The sequence below is a fragment of the Notamacropus eugenii genome, chromosome 4, assembly GCF_028372415.1.
Source record: "Notamacropus eugenii isolate mMacEug1 chromosome 4, mMacEug1.pri_v2, whole genome shotgun sequence".
In the NCBI taxonomy this organism is placed as follows: domain Eukaryota; kingdom Metazoa; phylum Chordata; class Mammalia; order Diprotodontia; family Macropodidae; genus Notamacropus; species Notamacropus eugenii.
In genome coordinates, this window is record NC_092875.1 from 42,298,947 (window position 1) to 42,316,614 (window position 17,668).

A 17,668-nucleotide genomic window follows, 5' to 3' on the forward strand; every position below is an offset into this window, starting at 1 on the left:
TAAATACTTGTTAAATGATTGATATATTATAGAGGAGATTTATTTTTTTGTTATTCAAGCCTAGATTGACCTGGGATTCTGAGATACCTTCCAAAAAAATTTGAGATTTTAGAATGGCTGAAAAACCCAGTATTCAAGCTGACAGGACAATTTGGTAAATGGTATTGAGCCTCTAAGAAGTATTTAAAAAAAGATATCTGAAACCTACTTCCATTTCAAGAGGCAAGATAATCTGAAAGTATATTCCAAACTAGGATTTGAATGATGACAGTGATGTAGCCCAGTATAAAGACATAGAAAGTTGTTGAATATATCTTAATCAAAACACCTAGAGACAAATTCAAGAGCAGCATGAAAGGCCAGATGGTGTAAGCAAGTTTCTTCTATTGGAGGGACTGGGTTGTATATATATATTGGTTATTGTAAAGATTTTCAATTTATTAATGTAGAAAACTCTCCCAGTAGAGGGAAATCCCTCTACCAGTACAGATCAGCATCTTTTCTGCTTTTAGAGAGTTGTTTGAGGCATTCAAAGGTTAAAGTGATGTACCCTCAACTCTTAGATTACCACCTCCCTTGTTTACAATCTGAAATCACTGGAGGTAAAGGGATATGGCCAAGAACCCCCTGCTAGTAAGAGGCAGAGCTGGGATTCCAACCCATGTTCATAAACCTTTTTCACTGTATGTTGCCACTTTCCCATATTGTTTCATGTGCCTGAGCTCTCAATATACTTTAAGAAATAGGAGAAGAAAGTGAAGGAGCAAGTTTAGTGAAAAGACAGACATCTGGAACTTGGGAAATGAATTTAGGTAACTTTTTGGGGGGGGGGGGTTTGTCTTTTTTTTTTATTTAACTTTTAACATTTATTTTCACAAAATTTTGGGTTACAAATTTTCTCCCCTTTTATCCCCTCCCCCCCCCAAACCCAAGCATTCTAATTGCCCCTGTGACCAATCTGCTCTCCCCTCTATCCCCCCTCCCTGCCCTTGTCTCCGTCTTCTCTTTTGTCCTGTAGGGCCAGATAGCTTTCTTGACCCCTTAACCTGTATTTCTTATTTCCCAGTGGTAAGAACATTACATTTGATCCTAACACTTTGAGTTCCAACATCTTTAGCTCCCTCCCTCTCCACCCCTTCCCCTTGGAAGACAAGCAATTCAATATAGGCCAAATCTGTGTAGTTTTGCAAATGATTTCCAGACTAGTTGTATTGTATAGGACTAACTATATTTCCCTCCATCCTATCCTGTCCCCCATTACTTCTATTCTCTTATGATCCTTTCCCTCCCCATGAGTGTCGACCTCGGATTGCATTCTCCTCCCCATGACCTCCCCTCCATCCTCCCCCCCACCCTGCTTGTGCCCCTGTCCCCCACTCTCCTGTATTATGAAATAGGTTTTCCTATCAAAATGAGTGTGCATTTTATTCTTTCCTTTGGTAGAATGTGATGAGAGTAGACCTCATGTTTTTCTCTTGCCTCCCCTCTTTATCCCTCCACTAATAAGTCTTTTGCTTGCCTCTTTTATGAGAGATAATTTGCCCCATTCAACTTCTCCCTTTCTCCTCCCAATATTTCTCTCTCACTGCTTGATTTCATTTTTTTTTAAGATATGATCCCATCCTCTTCAATTCACTCTGTGCACTCTGTCTCTATGTATGTGTGCGTGTGTGCATGTGTGTGTGTGTGTGTACTCCCACCCAGTACCCAGATACTGAAATGTTTCAAGAGTTATAAATATTGTCTTTCCATGTAGGAATGTAAACATTTCGACTTTAGTAAGTCCCTTATGACTTCTGTTTGCTGTTCACCTTTTCATGGTTCTCTTCATTCTTGTGTTAGAAAGTCAAATTTTCTTTTCAGTTCTGGTCTTTTCATCAAGAAAATTTGAAAATCCTCTATTTCATTGAAAGACCTTTTTTCTCCTGAAGTATTATACTCAGTTTTGCTGGGTAGGTGATTCTTGGTTTTAGTCCTAGTTCCTTTGACTTCTGGAATATCCTATTCCATTCCCTTCGATCCCTTAATGTAGAGGGTGCTAGATCTTGTGTTATCCTGATTGTATTTCCACAATACTTGAATTGTTTCTTTCTAGCTGCTTGCAATATTTTCTCTTTCACCTGGGAATTCTGGAATTTGACTACAATGCTCCTAGGAGTTTCTCTTTTTGGATCTCTTTCATGTGGTGTTCTGCGGATTCCTTGAATATTTATTTTGCCCTCTGGTTCTAGAATCTCAGGGCAGTTTTCTTTGATAATTTCATGGAAGATGATGTCTAGGGTCTTCTTTTGATCATGGTTTTCAGGTAGTCCCAGAATTTTTACATTGTCTCCCCTGATTCTATTTTCCAGGTCAGTTGTTTTTCCAATAAGATATTTCACATTATCTTCCATTTTTCGAATCTTCATGCTATGTTCTGTGATATCTGTCTTTCTCATAAAGTCCTTAGCATCCATCTGTGCCATTCCAGTTTTGAAAGATCTATTTTCTTCAGTGAGCTTTTGAATCTCCTTTTCCATTTGGCTAATTCTGCTTTTGAAAGCATTCTTCTCCTCATTGGCCTTTTGAACCTCTTTTGCCAATTGAGTTAGGCTAGTTTTCAAGGTGTTAATTTCTTCAAAATTTTTTTGGTTCTCCTTTAGCAGGGAGCTGATCTGCTTTTCATGCTTCTCTTTCATCTCTCTCATTTCTCTTCCCAGTTTTTCCTCCACCTCTCTAACTTGATTTTCAAAATTCCTCTTGAGCTCTTCCATGGCCTGAGCCCATTGGGTGGGCTGGGACACAGAATCCTTCATTTCTGTGTCTTTGCCTGATGGTAAGCATTGTTCTTCCTCGTCAGAAACGAAGGGAGGAAGTGTCTTTTCTCCAAGAAAGTACCCTTCAATAGTTTTATTTCTTTTCCCTTTTCTGGGCATTCTCCCCAGCCAATGGCTTGACCTCTGAATATTCTCCTCACACCCACCTCTCCTCCTGGTCCTCCCAGCCAGCATTTGGGGACTGGGATTCAAATGCTGCTTCCCGCCTTAGGGCTTTTGGCGGGGGCAGGGCTGCTATTCAGTGTGAGAATTAAGTTCAGATGGTCAGGTCGGGGCAGGGCCGCCTCTCAGGCTCTGTTCCCTGAGGGGGTTTATGCACAGACCTTCCACAATGGATCCAGGCTCCCGCCCGCTTGGGGAGCCCCTGTCTGCAGCCGCCTCTCAGCTTCTATCTCCCGGGGGGGCCCGAGCCATGGGGGCACCCCACTCCCCTCTCGACCCGCCAAAGAGACTCTCTCACCGACTCTCGTCACCTGTGGGTGCAGGGGCTTATGCCGCAGCTGGAGATCCCGTCTCTGAAGCCTGCTTTGATCTGTACCTCTCGGAGTCGCGGCTGCCACAGGTCTGGTTTGGGCTCCGCCTCTGCAGCGCAACGGACCTTTTGCGAGAGGTTTGCAGGTACCTCTGAGGGTGGAGGGACCCGCGTGGCCGCTGGAGGTCCCGTCCCTGTAGCCCGCTCGGATCTTTTCCTCACGGTGTCTCGGCCGCTGCAGGGCTGCACTCAGCTCCCAGTCCCGGCGCCCAGTCCGCAGCGCGAAGGACCCCCTGTGAGAGGTTTGCAGGTCTCTCCAGAACAGAAATCTCCCTCACTCCAATATTCTGTGGCCTCTGGGTGCAGAATTCACGGTGAGTTGGTCCCCTCTAGCCGTTCTGTGAGTTGTGGGTTCGGAGCTATGTGTATGTGCGTCTTTCTACTCCACCATCTTGGCTCCGCCCCCTTAGGTAACATTTTGTAAGAAGGAGGGAGTACACTTGAGTGGATGGGGTTGAGTTGAGCAGAGAGTTAAGAAAGGCATACATTTAGAATACAAGCCCCTGGACTTGTCTTTGTGAAAGTCATTGGAAAGTTGAAAAGATGTTTTTAAAAGTTCCTTTGTAGAAAGTGAGTTATAGGTTTTCTAATAAGATAGATGGAAACAATCCCTCAACACAGTATTGTTTTCTATTCTTCTTTTCCTCTTTTTTATTTTTTGCACTCTAAGGATATATAGTCTGAAGTATAAAACCACATTGAATGGAAAGAAGTAGATGAGCATTGCTCTATTGCTTATGAGATAAAATCCTGTTGGAGTGTGAAACAAATAAGTGTTAAGATTATTCTCCCCCTTCTCCAAAAACACATCTGCTTGCCTTCTGGGGTTTTCTTGCTAAAGTTCATCAATTCTTATCATATTTAATTCAGATGCTCTTGAAACACTTGCCAAACAAAACCAAAGGCAATTTCCCCTGTAAGTCTCCAAGGGGAGGACCAGTGGGGCAAGTAGAATTGTCAATTTCAGATAATCTGAAACAAGATCAACACTTTGTAATGTATCAACCAATATCTACATTCTACTTTTTGGTTTAAAGGGTCATTTCTCTACTTTACATTCCACACAGCTCCTCTCATTTCTTCCTGCAAGGGGGAAAAAAAGCTATCTTGCTGCTGATAGAGGAGAGAGTATCAAGTGGGCCAAAAGTCCCTTTTATTCTGTGCATCTCAGAATTTTCTGCTCGAAGATTAAGGGATATATTATTGTACATAGAGATAAGCTTGAGAATTCTTGTCTTGCAAAGGATAAACAAAAGGAACATTAAAGCATTAGTCCTAACTATTTTACCATCCATCATCACCAGGTGGGTGATGACATGGCAGCTCTGTACTTCTGAGTCAGGATTCTCATTCACTCCTCTAATGTTGTTAAAAGACTATTGGCTTAGATGTATGAGTAGTACTGACCTTCCCTGTTACTAATGTATATTTGGCTCCCACTAATGATGATCAAATTGCTTTTCTATGAAGGAAGGCAAGCTATGTTTGAGAAAGTGCCAATTAATTTTCTATTACGAACTATGAGAATCAGAGACTCATAAGAGACAGATGCTAACAGATGATCTGATCCATGCCTCTACACTTGTAGATGAGGTCACTGAAAAATAACATAACTTTTCCCTGAGTCACACAGCTAAATGGTGAAACCAGGTCTTAAATTTGGGTCTTTTGAATTTTATTGAAAATGTCTCCACGACAATACTCTGAGTCTTACCTGTCTCTCCAGGGACACCTAGCAAATAGTAAATAGGTTGGGAAGAATTTGGGGGTAGAGTCTATTTACTTTGATTTAGAAAAAGTCCAGATTTTTTCATGATTTTCTTGCATCACTCTTATTTCTCCTCCTCAATTTTTCCTCTACTTCTCTTATTTGATTTTCAAAATCCTTTTTGAGCTCTTCCACAGTCTAAGACCAATTCATATTTTTCTTGGAGGCCTTGGATGTAGGAGTTTTGATTTTGTTGTTTCCTTCTGATTGTATGTTTTGATCTTCCTTGTCATCAAAGTAAGATCCTATAGTCTGATTACTTTTCCTGTTTTTGCTCATTTCCCCAGCCAATTACTTGACTTCTGAGATCTTTGTGAAAGTAGTTCTCTACTTCCAGTAGGGGCAAGGATGTCCTATCAGTCACTCGATTCCCCCCACAATTTTTGGGCTTATAGCTCCAGAAACAGCCACTGCCTTTGCTGGTGCTGTGGCTGCCATGGACTCCTCCATATCCTCTGTCACCCTGGGGCTGGGGCCGGACCATGATACTCTCTCACACAGGTCTGACAGGTTTTTTCTACCAACTTTCCAAGTTATCCTCAGTATTTTGGGGTCAAGAAGTGTGGAAACCACCATACCTGCCAGTGATTCACTCCCCTGAGGCCTGCTCAGATCCCATCTGGACTAGCACAGCCCATGGTAGATTGCATTCCACTCCCAGCCTGGCATGCTAGATGCTTCCCATTGACCTTCCAGGTTGTCTTGGACTAGAGATTTGCTACATACCATCATTCTGTGGTTCTGCAACTCTAGAATTTGTTTAGAGTCATTTTTATAGATATTTGGGGAGTTTTGGGGGAGAGCTCAAGCAAGTCCCTGCTTTTTTAACTCCACCATCTTGGCTCCACTCCCCAAAAGTCCAGATTTTCTGAAGCACACAATGCCTACTGTTCTGTAAAACATTTTGGGACTAATTACTTACCTAAACAATATTAACAGACCTTTAGATGTAAAACAAACAAATGGATGAATGAATGAATGAAACTAATAGTAAGCTACCCAAGTATCCCATAATAAGGAAATGGGTTAAACAGATTGTGGTATCTCAATAAAATGGAATATTATGAGACAAATCAGAAACTTTGAAACTAGAAATGCAAAAAAGAAATCCAGAGAGACCTTAACAAAGTGATGCAAAACAAAAAAAGAGTCAGAACTAGAAGAATGTAGTATGCAGTGACTATCATGTTCTGAGCAAATGTGAATGAAAATGAAGGGACAAAGAACACCAATGAAACCTAAAGGGAAGGATTAACATAATGAAATAATACTTTTTGTTGAGATTAATTAAAATAAATTGAAATCACTTTGAAGCAAATTTGTTTCTTGGTACTGATGCCAAATTAAGCTTTTAATAATATATTTAATAACATAAAAATATGAGCAGGATTTTTATAGTGCCTTAAATTTTGTAAACCATTTTAAGCAAATTATTTCATTGGAGCCTCAATTGATCTTTTGGGAATAAATGTTTATTACTTATAAAAGGTGCAATTATTTCTTCTTAACTGATAAAGAAAATGAAGCTTACAGCAATGAAATGAAGCCCCTTGACAGTGGTCATACAACTAGTATGTATGAGATTAAGCACCAATTTTCTCCTGCCCCTTAGTCTAATGACAGCAAATAATAACAATAAATAATTCCAGCATTTACATTGTATTTTAAGTTTTACAAAGTCCTTTGTATGCATTTCCTTATTTCATGCTCACAACAAACCTGTGAGTTATCAGCGTTATCATCCATATTTTACAGATGAACAAACTGAGGCTGAGAGGTGAAGTGATTGCCTAGGTTCACACAGCTACCAAGTATCTCAATCAGGATTTCAATAGTAATAGTAACAGCATAGATGTAGTACTTCAAGGTTTGCAAAATTCTTGATGTATGTTAACTCATTTGGTCACTAAAATAATACTGCAAGGTAGGCATTAGTAGCATTTCTAGTTTACTAATGGGGAAACTGAGGCTGAGACATTAAGTGATTTACCCATGGTCACATAGCTAGTAAGTTATGGAGGTGAGATTTACACTCAGATCTTCCAAATCCCATGTTCAATATGTGTTTTTGATGGTTTTCTTGAGTTTAGGAGAGGTCTGTATCAACTGTGTCAAATAGCTTCTTTCCATCCTACCACCAGGTATATGAGTCAATATAAATATAGTCAATTTCAGAGAGGGAGAAGAAGAAGAAGAAGAAGAAGAAGAAGAAGAAGAAGAAGAAGAAGAAGAAGAAGAAGAAGAAGAAGAAGAAGAAGAAGAAGAAGAAGAAGAAGAAGAAGAAGAAGGAGGAGGAGGAGGAGGAGGAGGAGGAAGAAGAGGAGGAGGAGAAGGAGGAGGAGGAGGAGAAGAAGAAAGGGAGATGAATAAAACCAAAAGAAACAAATCAAAATGGGATGACATCTATAATATGCATCTCTAAAAACATTAATCTTGTTGAGTTCACATAAGATATTTGAAAGAAAAAATGTACATATTATTAGGAATTTCTGCCTCTGTTCTCAACTCAAATTTACAGAATTAATGATCTAAGTGGAATCCTGTGTAATAAATGAACATCATAGAAATATTGCTTCACAGACCATTTTCTTTTGTGTTATGTTTTGGTTTGTTTTATGATTTCTCCCATTCATTTTAATTCTTCTATGCAACATAACTAAGGTGAAAATGTATTTAATAGGAACATATGTGTAGAACCTATATAAAACTGTATGTGGAAAGGGAGGGGGGAAGGAGAGGAAGAGAGGGGGAAAAATCTAAGATATATGGAAGTGATTTTAGAACACTGAAAACAAATAAAATAATTTAATTTTACAAAAAAGAAACATTGCTTCAAATACACCAAAGAAGGGCTTTTGCTATTTTTAGTCATTTCTGACTCTTCATAACACTGTTTGGAGTTTTGTTGGCACAGATATTGGAGGTATTTTCCATTTCCTTCTCTGTCTCATTTTACAAATGAGGAACTGAAGCAAACATGGTTAAATGACTTGCCCAGGGTCACACAGAGTATCTGAAGTCCTATTTGAACTCACAGAGGTGAAATTTCCTGAATCCAGTGGGTCCTGAGGGAAGTCCTACTTCTTCCCTTTAAGAAAGATAATCTTTTCTCCTACTTTCCTTATTCTTTTCAGCTCTAGGTATAACAAGTGGAGTCACGAAATCTGGAGTTCAAGTTATGAGCATCTTGGAGCCCAAGATGCCAGTTTAGATGTTGCCGCCAGCCCATCAGGGAAGTCTTGAGAAACCAGGGCCACATCATGCACCATCAGGGCTCTGGAATTGACCTTAGAACTAATACTATGTAATAGCTCTATGTGAGTAGTCTGATGTCTCTCCCTTTACTTGAAACTGAGACAATAGATAGATATTGATATATCTATATCTGTATTCATGTATGTGTGTATGTGTATATATGTACATATGTCTGCACATATGTATGTATGTATGTATGTATATACATATGTGTGTATATGTGTGTGAGTGAATATATATAATTGGTAGAGTCTCTAGCTAATGACTAATGGGATAGCTAGGTGGACCTGGAGTCAGGGAGACTTATCTTCCTAAATTCAAATCTGGCCTCAGACATTTACTAGCTGTGTGACCCAGGGCAAGTCACTTAATTATGTTTGCCTCAGTTCCTCATCTGAAAAATGACCTGGAGAAGGAAATGAAAAACCACTACAGTATCTTTGCCAAGAAAACCCAAATTGGGTCAGCAAGAGAAGAGAGAATCCACAAGGAAAGGGACAAAGAAAAGGCAAAATCATTGGACAGGGGTATTGGCAAAAGTTCACAGGATCACAGATTTTGACCCTGAAGGGACTTCAGTGGCTATCTAGTTCAGTGCCTTCATTTTGCAGAAGAATAAACCAAAGCAAGGTAAGTGACTTCTCCACAGTCACACAGATAGGAATCAAAGGTAGGATTTGAACTTGGTTCCTCTACCTCCAATAGTCAATAATCATTCTTTAAGCACCTGCTATGTACTAAACACTATACTAAACAATGGGGATACTAATATGGAATAAAAAAGGCAGACTCTTTCCTCAAGGAGCTTATAATCTAAAAGAGTAAGATAACACACAAATAACCTAGAAGCTGAGGAGAGGGACAAGCACATGATGGAACAGTAAGAAAATTCTCAAAGTAGTAACACTAGATAAGAACTGAGATGTCTGAGCAGAGTGCCCTCTTTATAGGGAGGTTTTAAAGTTCATGACTGTACTCCTTAATCAGAAGGGCAGAGTAATGATGAGGTGCAATAATGATGATGACAACAGAGATGATGACGATGGTGATGGTGATAATGATAACTACCATTTATGTAGCACTTATTATGTGCCAGGCACTGTGCTAAGTGCTTTACAATTACTATGTCATTGGTACCAAGGTTAATGGGATGTTGCAGGATGATGACGTTTTCCCAATAATGACCTTCTGGAGTCATAGTGGAGAAGTAGTCTCAGAGTACTGCAACCAGGTGAGAAAATGGAAAGATCACAAGCAGAAACAATGAAAACTTTCCAACAGTGGAACAAAGTTCTCTCTCAAGCAGAGTCTGGCTGACCACTTCTCCAGTATTTCAGAGGGGTGATTTGTGTATAAGTATCCCTTTGGTTAAGCGTCTCCTGAGATCCCTTCCTTCTATGAGATACCATGATTTCGTTTATTGAGGACAGGGAGAAAGAAACAAAATCCCACAGAAGTTTGCTTATATCCCAACTACATCCAGGAATAATCTAAATGGTCTGCCACTGGCTTTAAGCCAGATCATCCGCATCTCTACAATGACAATTCTTCCAACTATTCTGTTTTCAATCCTGTGCTTCAGAATCATCCCCCAGGAATACATCCTAGGGCTCTGATTGACTTTTCATCTTGCCAAGAAAGAAAACAGCCCTCAGCCACCACCTTTCACTGATTATTATCCTCTCACTTTCACCACATTCCCTGGCTCATCTCCCAGACATCATAGTGAATCATTCACCATGGCTGTCTACCTATCAGTAAATGGAAGATGAATACAGTCAAGGCAAAAATGGTCACATTTTCATTCAATCATTTGTTCAACATTTATTAAATCCTAATCATGCACAGAATACTGAGATAGTTCCTAGGATGGAATAGAATGGGAAAACATTTCTCCAGCACTTAGAGTGTGCCAGGCACAGCGATAAGTATTAGGGATACACATGAAAGTGAGATATTCCATGACCTCAAGGAGATTGCCTTCTAATAGGGGAAGACTTCATTCATAGAGGAGTAGTGGCCAGGAAGTCAACGCTTAATTGTGTTGACTTAACTAATATTCTGTTTGGGGAAGCTGGAAAAAAGGAAGATAGAAAGGGTTCACATTTTAGCATGTTATGAACGTGACTAGGGAGTCTAGGTCCAGGCTTCATATGGTGAATATTCATTAACCAGAAACTGGAGGTTCCAGGGTGGGCAGATGAATTGCTCATTTGGAGATGGAAGCTTCCAGAGCAAATATAAAAAGCAGAGTAAATCAAATATGCAAAGTAATATGAAAGAATTAGGAAATGGTCCTAATTACTGGGGCTGGATTTTGGGATGAGATCAGGAAAGGCGTCAGGAAGGAGGTGGACCCCAAATACTGACTTGGAATCAACAAGATGTGAGTTTGAGTCCCACCACTTATATTCATTGTGTGATCTTAGGAAAGTCACTTAGCCTCTCAGCCTCAGTTTCCTTATCTCTTGAATGAAGATAATAGCACCTACTTCACTAGAATCATTTTGTGAGGATCAAATGAGATAACATGGAAAAGTGCTTTGTAAATCTTAAATTATCACACAAATATTAACTATTATTAATATTATTTTGATTGTTACTCCTGGATTCCAGAGCTTAACTGGGTTTAAGGATGCTCAAATAAAAGAAAACCTACCACAAGGACCCACAATAACTTCTAGTCTAGGAATTTTCAGCAGTAGGCACTATTATATTTCTTCTTTAAAACTTCCCATCATACTCTGCCTCTCTGTATTCCTGATGGTGTCATAATATACCTCAGCTACATGCTACCCATTACCCTGCCTTACCTAAGGTCTGGTGGAAGTTGGTGCTTCTAGACTTGCCCTAACCCCTGGCCATGGTGCTGAAAGAAGTGAAATGGCAAGATGGATATATGAGCAGCTTTTATCTCTCCCTCTCCTTCCTGTCTGCCTAAAAACCTGTTTATGTCATTCCTCTACTGGAAAAAAAAAAAAAAAAACACCCCTTAGCTTTTCTACTCTACCCACCATTCATTTTTTTCTCAACTTAACAAAAAGTTTTCAAAATTTTGTTTATGTTTGATTCCCCCCCTTTCTCCACCTACTACTCCCTCCTCACTCCCTTTCCATAAAATATTAGTCTCGGCTCCTCAAATGGTGCAATTGTCTCAGATGTTATGATTTCCCAGGCATAGAATAATAGAATGTAAGGGGTTCCAGAAGATATCTAGTCCAAATCATGATGAATGAGTATTCCTTTGTTCCATGTTGAACCCAACAAATGAGCTATCTAGTCTTTGTTTGAAAAATTCTAGTTTGTGGAAAACTACTGTCCCCAGAGGCATTCCCAAATACTTTAGGATAGACATAATTACTAGAAAGTTTGGTGGTGTTCTACTGTTTTTTTCTTTCACATGGGATCTAAATATATAACTCTTAAGGTCAGGAAACCATAATATTAAGGTTTGGGGTACTTGGGACCCTAAAATACCAACACCCAAGGTCATGCCCAAATGAATTCGACCCAAGCCTTTGTTTAGTGAAAGAAAAACAAAGTTTATTTAACATCCACCATATTAGGTTGACTCTAAAGAAACCTCATCATTTGTGAGACTTAACAGTAGAGATTGAATCTGAGCTAGATTGAATCTGAGCATTTTCATGGACACAAGAATCATATACAGAAAGACTGTGAGAGGGATCTGGGGGTGGTCTAGTAGTCTGAGATGATGGGAGGAGGGCTTTAGGGAGGGTCTTGGGAAGTAGTCTAAGGCAGATCTTGATGGAATTGGGGGGACTAGAGGTCAGAACAAGAGAGTGGGATTGTGATGTGATCAAAGGTAGGAAACAGCTAGAGGCAATCTGGAGGTAACAGACAATGTAAGGCTAGGCTAGGTAAAGGGTATTTTATAGAATCAAAGATGGGAAGCATCCAGAAGCAGTTGTACAAGGTGAAAGTGAAAGATTTATGGCCTCATGTGAATGCCTGATCAAGTAGGAAAATTCAGTTCAAGGGGGTTCCCAGAGTCTGTACCCCATCATACCCTTTGAAGATTTGATTCTGGTTTTGTCACCTGAGTTCCAAGTCAAGTTCCTCTTTCTTCTTACAGTTCTATGAGCACTTGAAAATATATCTCATGTACAGTATAAATCACTTCTTCATTCAAAAACTCCCATTTCCTTTAATCAGTTCCAATGGTGTGATCTTAAGAAACTTCATTGTCAAATTCAGTTGCAATTTGGGAGGAGAGGTTGTCAGAGTCCTCATTTCTCTTTGATTTTTTTGTGGCATTTGGCATTGTAAATGATCTCATCCTTAAATATTTCTCTGCTTTTGGCTCCTGTGATACTCTTCTCTGATCAGTCTCCTTCCACCTCTATAAATAACCTTCTTTTCTGATGGTTGTTCCTTCTCCTCTCCTTTAAATCTGGTTGTCTCCCACAGTCCATAAGCCTTCACATGATGCCTATTTTCATCTGTCATAATCCAATCATATATAATTTTATATTTTCAGTTTTGTATATGGTATGTCTTCTGCAAAACTTAATAGAGAAGCCATGGTCTAAAGTTGCAAAATAAGATCCATTCTCAGACATTGCCAATGTATTGATATATTCCACTGGCCTATACATATCTGTTACAAAAAGGATTTTAATAAGGGGTGAGTGTTCGTAATGGAGATATGTGAATATAGAAGCATCAATAAGTCTTTTTTTTTTAATTTACAGAAGAAATCAAAAAAGTACAGAGGGAAACACAAATGTAGCAATTTTTACTCCTTTGTTAAATTGACTACACAGTTAAATTGAATACACATCTATACTTTATGACAGTTTAAAGTTTCTTATACAGTCTCATGTTTATTCTTTGAATATTAAAACTTTGTGTATTTTTAATGATTGTTAAGTGTAGACTAAAAAGGAAAATTTAACTTAAAAAGACTTGAAAATCAGTCAATTGATAAACATTTGATAAGCACCTGCCATGTATCAGGCACTGTGCTGAGCATTAAGGATACGAAACAGAGACAAAAGAAAGTCCCTGCCTTCAAGGAGCTTACAACCTAATGAGATAGACAACAAATCTATACAAAGCAAAGTACAAACAGGATAAATGGGATTTAATTAAAAGAGGAAAGGCACGTGAAATAAGATGGTTTGGGGAAGGCTTCTAGTAAATGATTGAATTTAATTGTGACTTAAAGGAAGCTGGGTAGGCCAGTAGTTGAAATGGGGGTGGCAGAGCATTCCATTCATGAAGAACAGCCAGAAAAATTGTTAGAAATGAGAGAGTGTCTTATTGATGGAATAGCCAGGAGGAAGATGTCACTGAAAAGATTCATGAGGGCAAGAATTCTTTTATCTAAACTTCATATCTCATTTAGAAGTACACAGTGTCCTATGTACAATAGCTTAATATATTTTTTAATGTTAATTTATTTAAAAATTGACTCCAGACCCAGCACTCTGTCTACTGTGCCACCTATCTGCCCCATTATCTATTAGCTAGAGAACTACCAATTGGTTTTTCCCTAAATTTTAGGGGCAGAAACACTTCAGTTCCATTGAATCAGAGTTCTGGGAATGTAACAGATTATCCAATGGCGAATATCCAGATGGGAGTAGTTTTGTGTGGGAAGTTAGAAAATTCTGTTGTCCACATTCCTAGGTGATAAGGGTTGTGACCTAGCATGGACAAGTTAGAGGTCAGAAACTAATGCCCAGGCCCAAGCTGCTGTGTGAGGAAGGGCCTATCAGAGAGGAGAACATGGAGTCACATGGCCAGGGGATGGTGTTGTGGGAGATCCAAAGTTTAGAAAACTGTATAACAAATCCCATCTCTCTTCATGTGTTGTAGTCTTCCTATAATCTTACTGGGGAGGATACCAGGTCATTCAAGGGGAATGGACATAAAGGTTAATAAAGCCTTTCTGCTTTCACAATAGGTACTGTTCTTTGTTTAAGGTGAGCATGTTTCTCACTGTTGGGGGCTTGTTAGATGGGCTCACTTCTAACGTTTTAGAACTTGGCAACTTGAAACTGAGACCATATACTGTCCAACCAAGTGGCTCCATTTTCTGTGCCATCTTTTGCTTTCCCTAAGCTGGAGGTTGAGGAGGAGAGAGTTGGGTGGGAAACATCTCATTTCAATGTAAATTAAATTTGCATGAATGTTATAGCAAAAATAAATGCAGACAACTACAGGCCTAACCTGGCTTTTTATCTTCTCCAGAAAATCTAATGGAAATTGTTTGTTGTTTTGAGCTCACCAGCTGAGGTAGAGTGACCCAGGTTTCCCAGAACTGGGACTGGAAGCAGGAGCACCTGCAGGAGTTTACTCTTCTGTTGAAATCTGACATGAATCAAAATGACTACAAACACCTCTTCCCAATCCCCTCCTACAACCAGGTCTCCACCTGTCCCCCAAGTCACAAAGTTCCTTTTTTAAGTCTTTGCTTCTTTTGATTGTTTATCATCCAGAATGTCCCTAGGATAAAATACATAATTGCTTTTCCATTGAAATTCAGCAGACTAGGGCAAGGGAAGGATGTGAAACACACTCTCTTATTGACCTAGGAAGCCAGTTTCTAAGTTTTTGTCCGTATGCTACCCTGATTCCTTCTGAAGAAGACAGCTGAGTAGACTGAAGATTTTGAATGCAAAGTCAAGAGGAAAATTAATATTGTTAATGTCACCCAATATTTTAAAAGTTTTTCTTTTTTTCATGTTTGCTAAAGTTTCTATTTGCATTTGTTTTTTCATGCCTCAAAACAATCACAGTATGTAGCATTTCAGATATTATTAATCTCATTTTACAGATGAGTCGAGGGAGATGAAATCACTTGTATTTGTTCACACAGCTGGTAAGTGTCAGAAGGGGAACTGATTTAGGACTACATGTCTGCAAATTCGGCACACTGTCCATATCAACAATCTACTTCTAGTCATTGTAGAGAGAGCACTGGCCCTGGAGTGAGCAAAACCAGAGTTCAAATCCAGCCTTATACATTTACCAATTATCTGACCCTTGGCAAGTCAATTAATCTCTATTTGCCTTAGTTACTTCTTCTGTGAAACAGTGAGAATAATGGCACCTACCTCTGTGGGTTGTCATGAGGATCAAATGAGATAATAACTATAAAACACTTAGCACAGTGTCTAAGACATAATAGGTACCATATAAATGTTACCTGCCATCATTAAAATATCATCTGGGAGGGGAAGACCCTCCAAGTTTCTGGCCTGTATGCAAAGCAATTGCAATTTATATTCATTCATCTATATCTAAATAATGAGCCACTGAAAGCCTAAATGATTTGGGTTTACAGGCATTGTCAAGTAGCTCCATTGTTTTATAATGAGCTGGTACAGAGAATCACTGGACTCCTTTAAAAACCATTTTTAAAGCCAGTGTGTCTCTGGGCAAGTCACTCAACCTTCTTTGCCTTCAGTTTCCTCATCTGTAAAATGAGTTGGAAAAGTAAATGTCAAAGCTTAGTGGCACAGTGGAGAGAATGAAGAACCCAGAGTCAAGAAGGCCTGAGTTCAAATTCAGCCTCTGATATTTAATAGATATGTGACCCTGGTCAAGGCATTTAACCTTGATTGCCTCAGCTTCCTCATCTGTGAAAACAGTTGAAGAAGGAAATGGCAAACCACTTCATTATCTTTACCAAGAAAACCCCAAATAAGGTCACCAAGAAATAGATATTGTTGAAATCAGGGAACCAAAATGCTGAGATTTGGGTTACTTGGGATGCCAAAATACCAACACCCCTGCTCCTGCCCAAATGGATTCAACCCAAGCCTTCTTTCAGTCAAAGTAAAACAAGGTTTATTAGAGATTCATTCACCATATTGGGTTGACTCTTAAGAAGCCTCACTCTTTGTGGATTGAAATCTGAGCTTGATAGACTGAAATGACTGAATAGCCAAAATGTGCCAGGAAGGTATCACAATCTGGCTTTTCAGGTGTTATTGTCTGTCATACCAGTGTTACTGATGGGGTTGGGAATTGGACCCACAAATGGAAAAACCCCTAAACTTTCCTACAAATTTCAGGAACCCACAACCAAGATTTCTGGTCTTTGCCTGAGGCACCTGGCCCATCCCAGTCAATAATCTTTTTAATTGCCCTTTCCTGGTGGTCCTCATTATCTGCACCTGGTCCACCTTAGGCTACTTGCCATTCCATAATCCCATCTAGATCTTTCCACAGTCTTTCTGTAAAAAAGCACCAATTTTATCCTTGTCAAAGGCAAAGATTCCTTAAGAGTCTGATCCTCTTGTATTGGAGTCACTAGCAGTCTCATCCACCCAACCCCATCATTACCACCCAATCCAGATGTGTTGATCTAAATATAGTCTCTCCAAAAAGTTTCCCTAAGCCTTCAGAGGTAAGTGTCCTTACATAAGATTTTTCTTGTAGTAACCAGCTAAGGGACCAGACATTTAGAAAAAATTAATAAATTTATATTAAATGCCTACTATGTGTCATGCACAATCATAACCAATAGAAATTTTAAAAAAAGAGGGGTGTCACTTAGATAATAGATCTAGATGTGAAAGGAACTCTAGAGACCATCTCCAACCCATTCATTTTACAGAGGAGAAGCCCAACCCCAGAGAGGTTGGGAAGTTCTTTTGGCTAAGTTCATACAGGTACTAAGCTTTAGAGAAAGGACTTGAACCCAGATCACCTGTCTCCAGAGTGCCTTCAACTTATTGCCTTTTGCCCCATTTTTTTTGCCCTCAACAGTAGAACTGATGAGGGCTGTAAAGATAGAGGAACCCAAGACTGGAGTTCCCTGAGTGGGCTATCCTGAAAGAATTTATGGACTCAAGCATTCTTAAAGTCAAGGTGGTAAAGATTTATTATGTTTTTCAGCTGGTGAGAGTTCTTAAAGAACCTGCAACCTTAGAGGGGTACAGTTAAAGTTTATAAAGGATATTCTATAGTAAAACATATGCTAAACATGCTACCTAGGTGATTCAGGGCAGGATTAGGGAGTGGCTAAGGAATAGTTAGTTCTTAAAGAAACATGTACTTTAGATATCTCCTGTGTAGCTATTTTACCCAGAATTCATTGCCCAAGGGGCGCCTACATGGAGGTGTGATTTTAGGGCTGAAATGTCACTAAATCACCTAATGGTCAGGGTTGACTGAGGAATACCAGGCTGCTCCCATCAATGTTCTCTTAAACAAGATAAATGTAAGGGAGTATATATGTTTCTAAAGCTAAGATATATAAGATAGGTCAGTGATAGTAAAAGTCATTTTGACCCCCAGTATGCAGCCAACTCAGCCAAT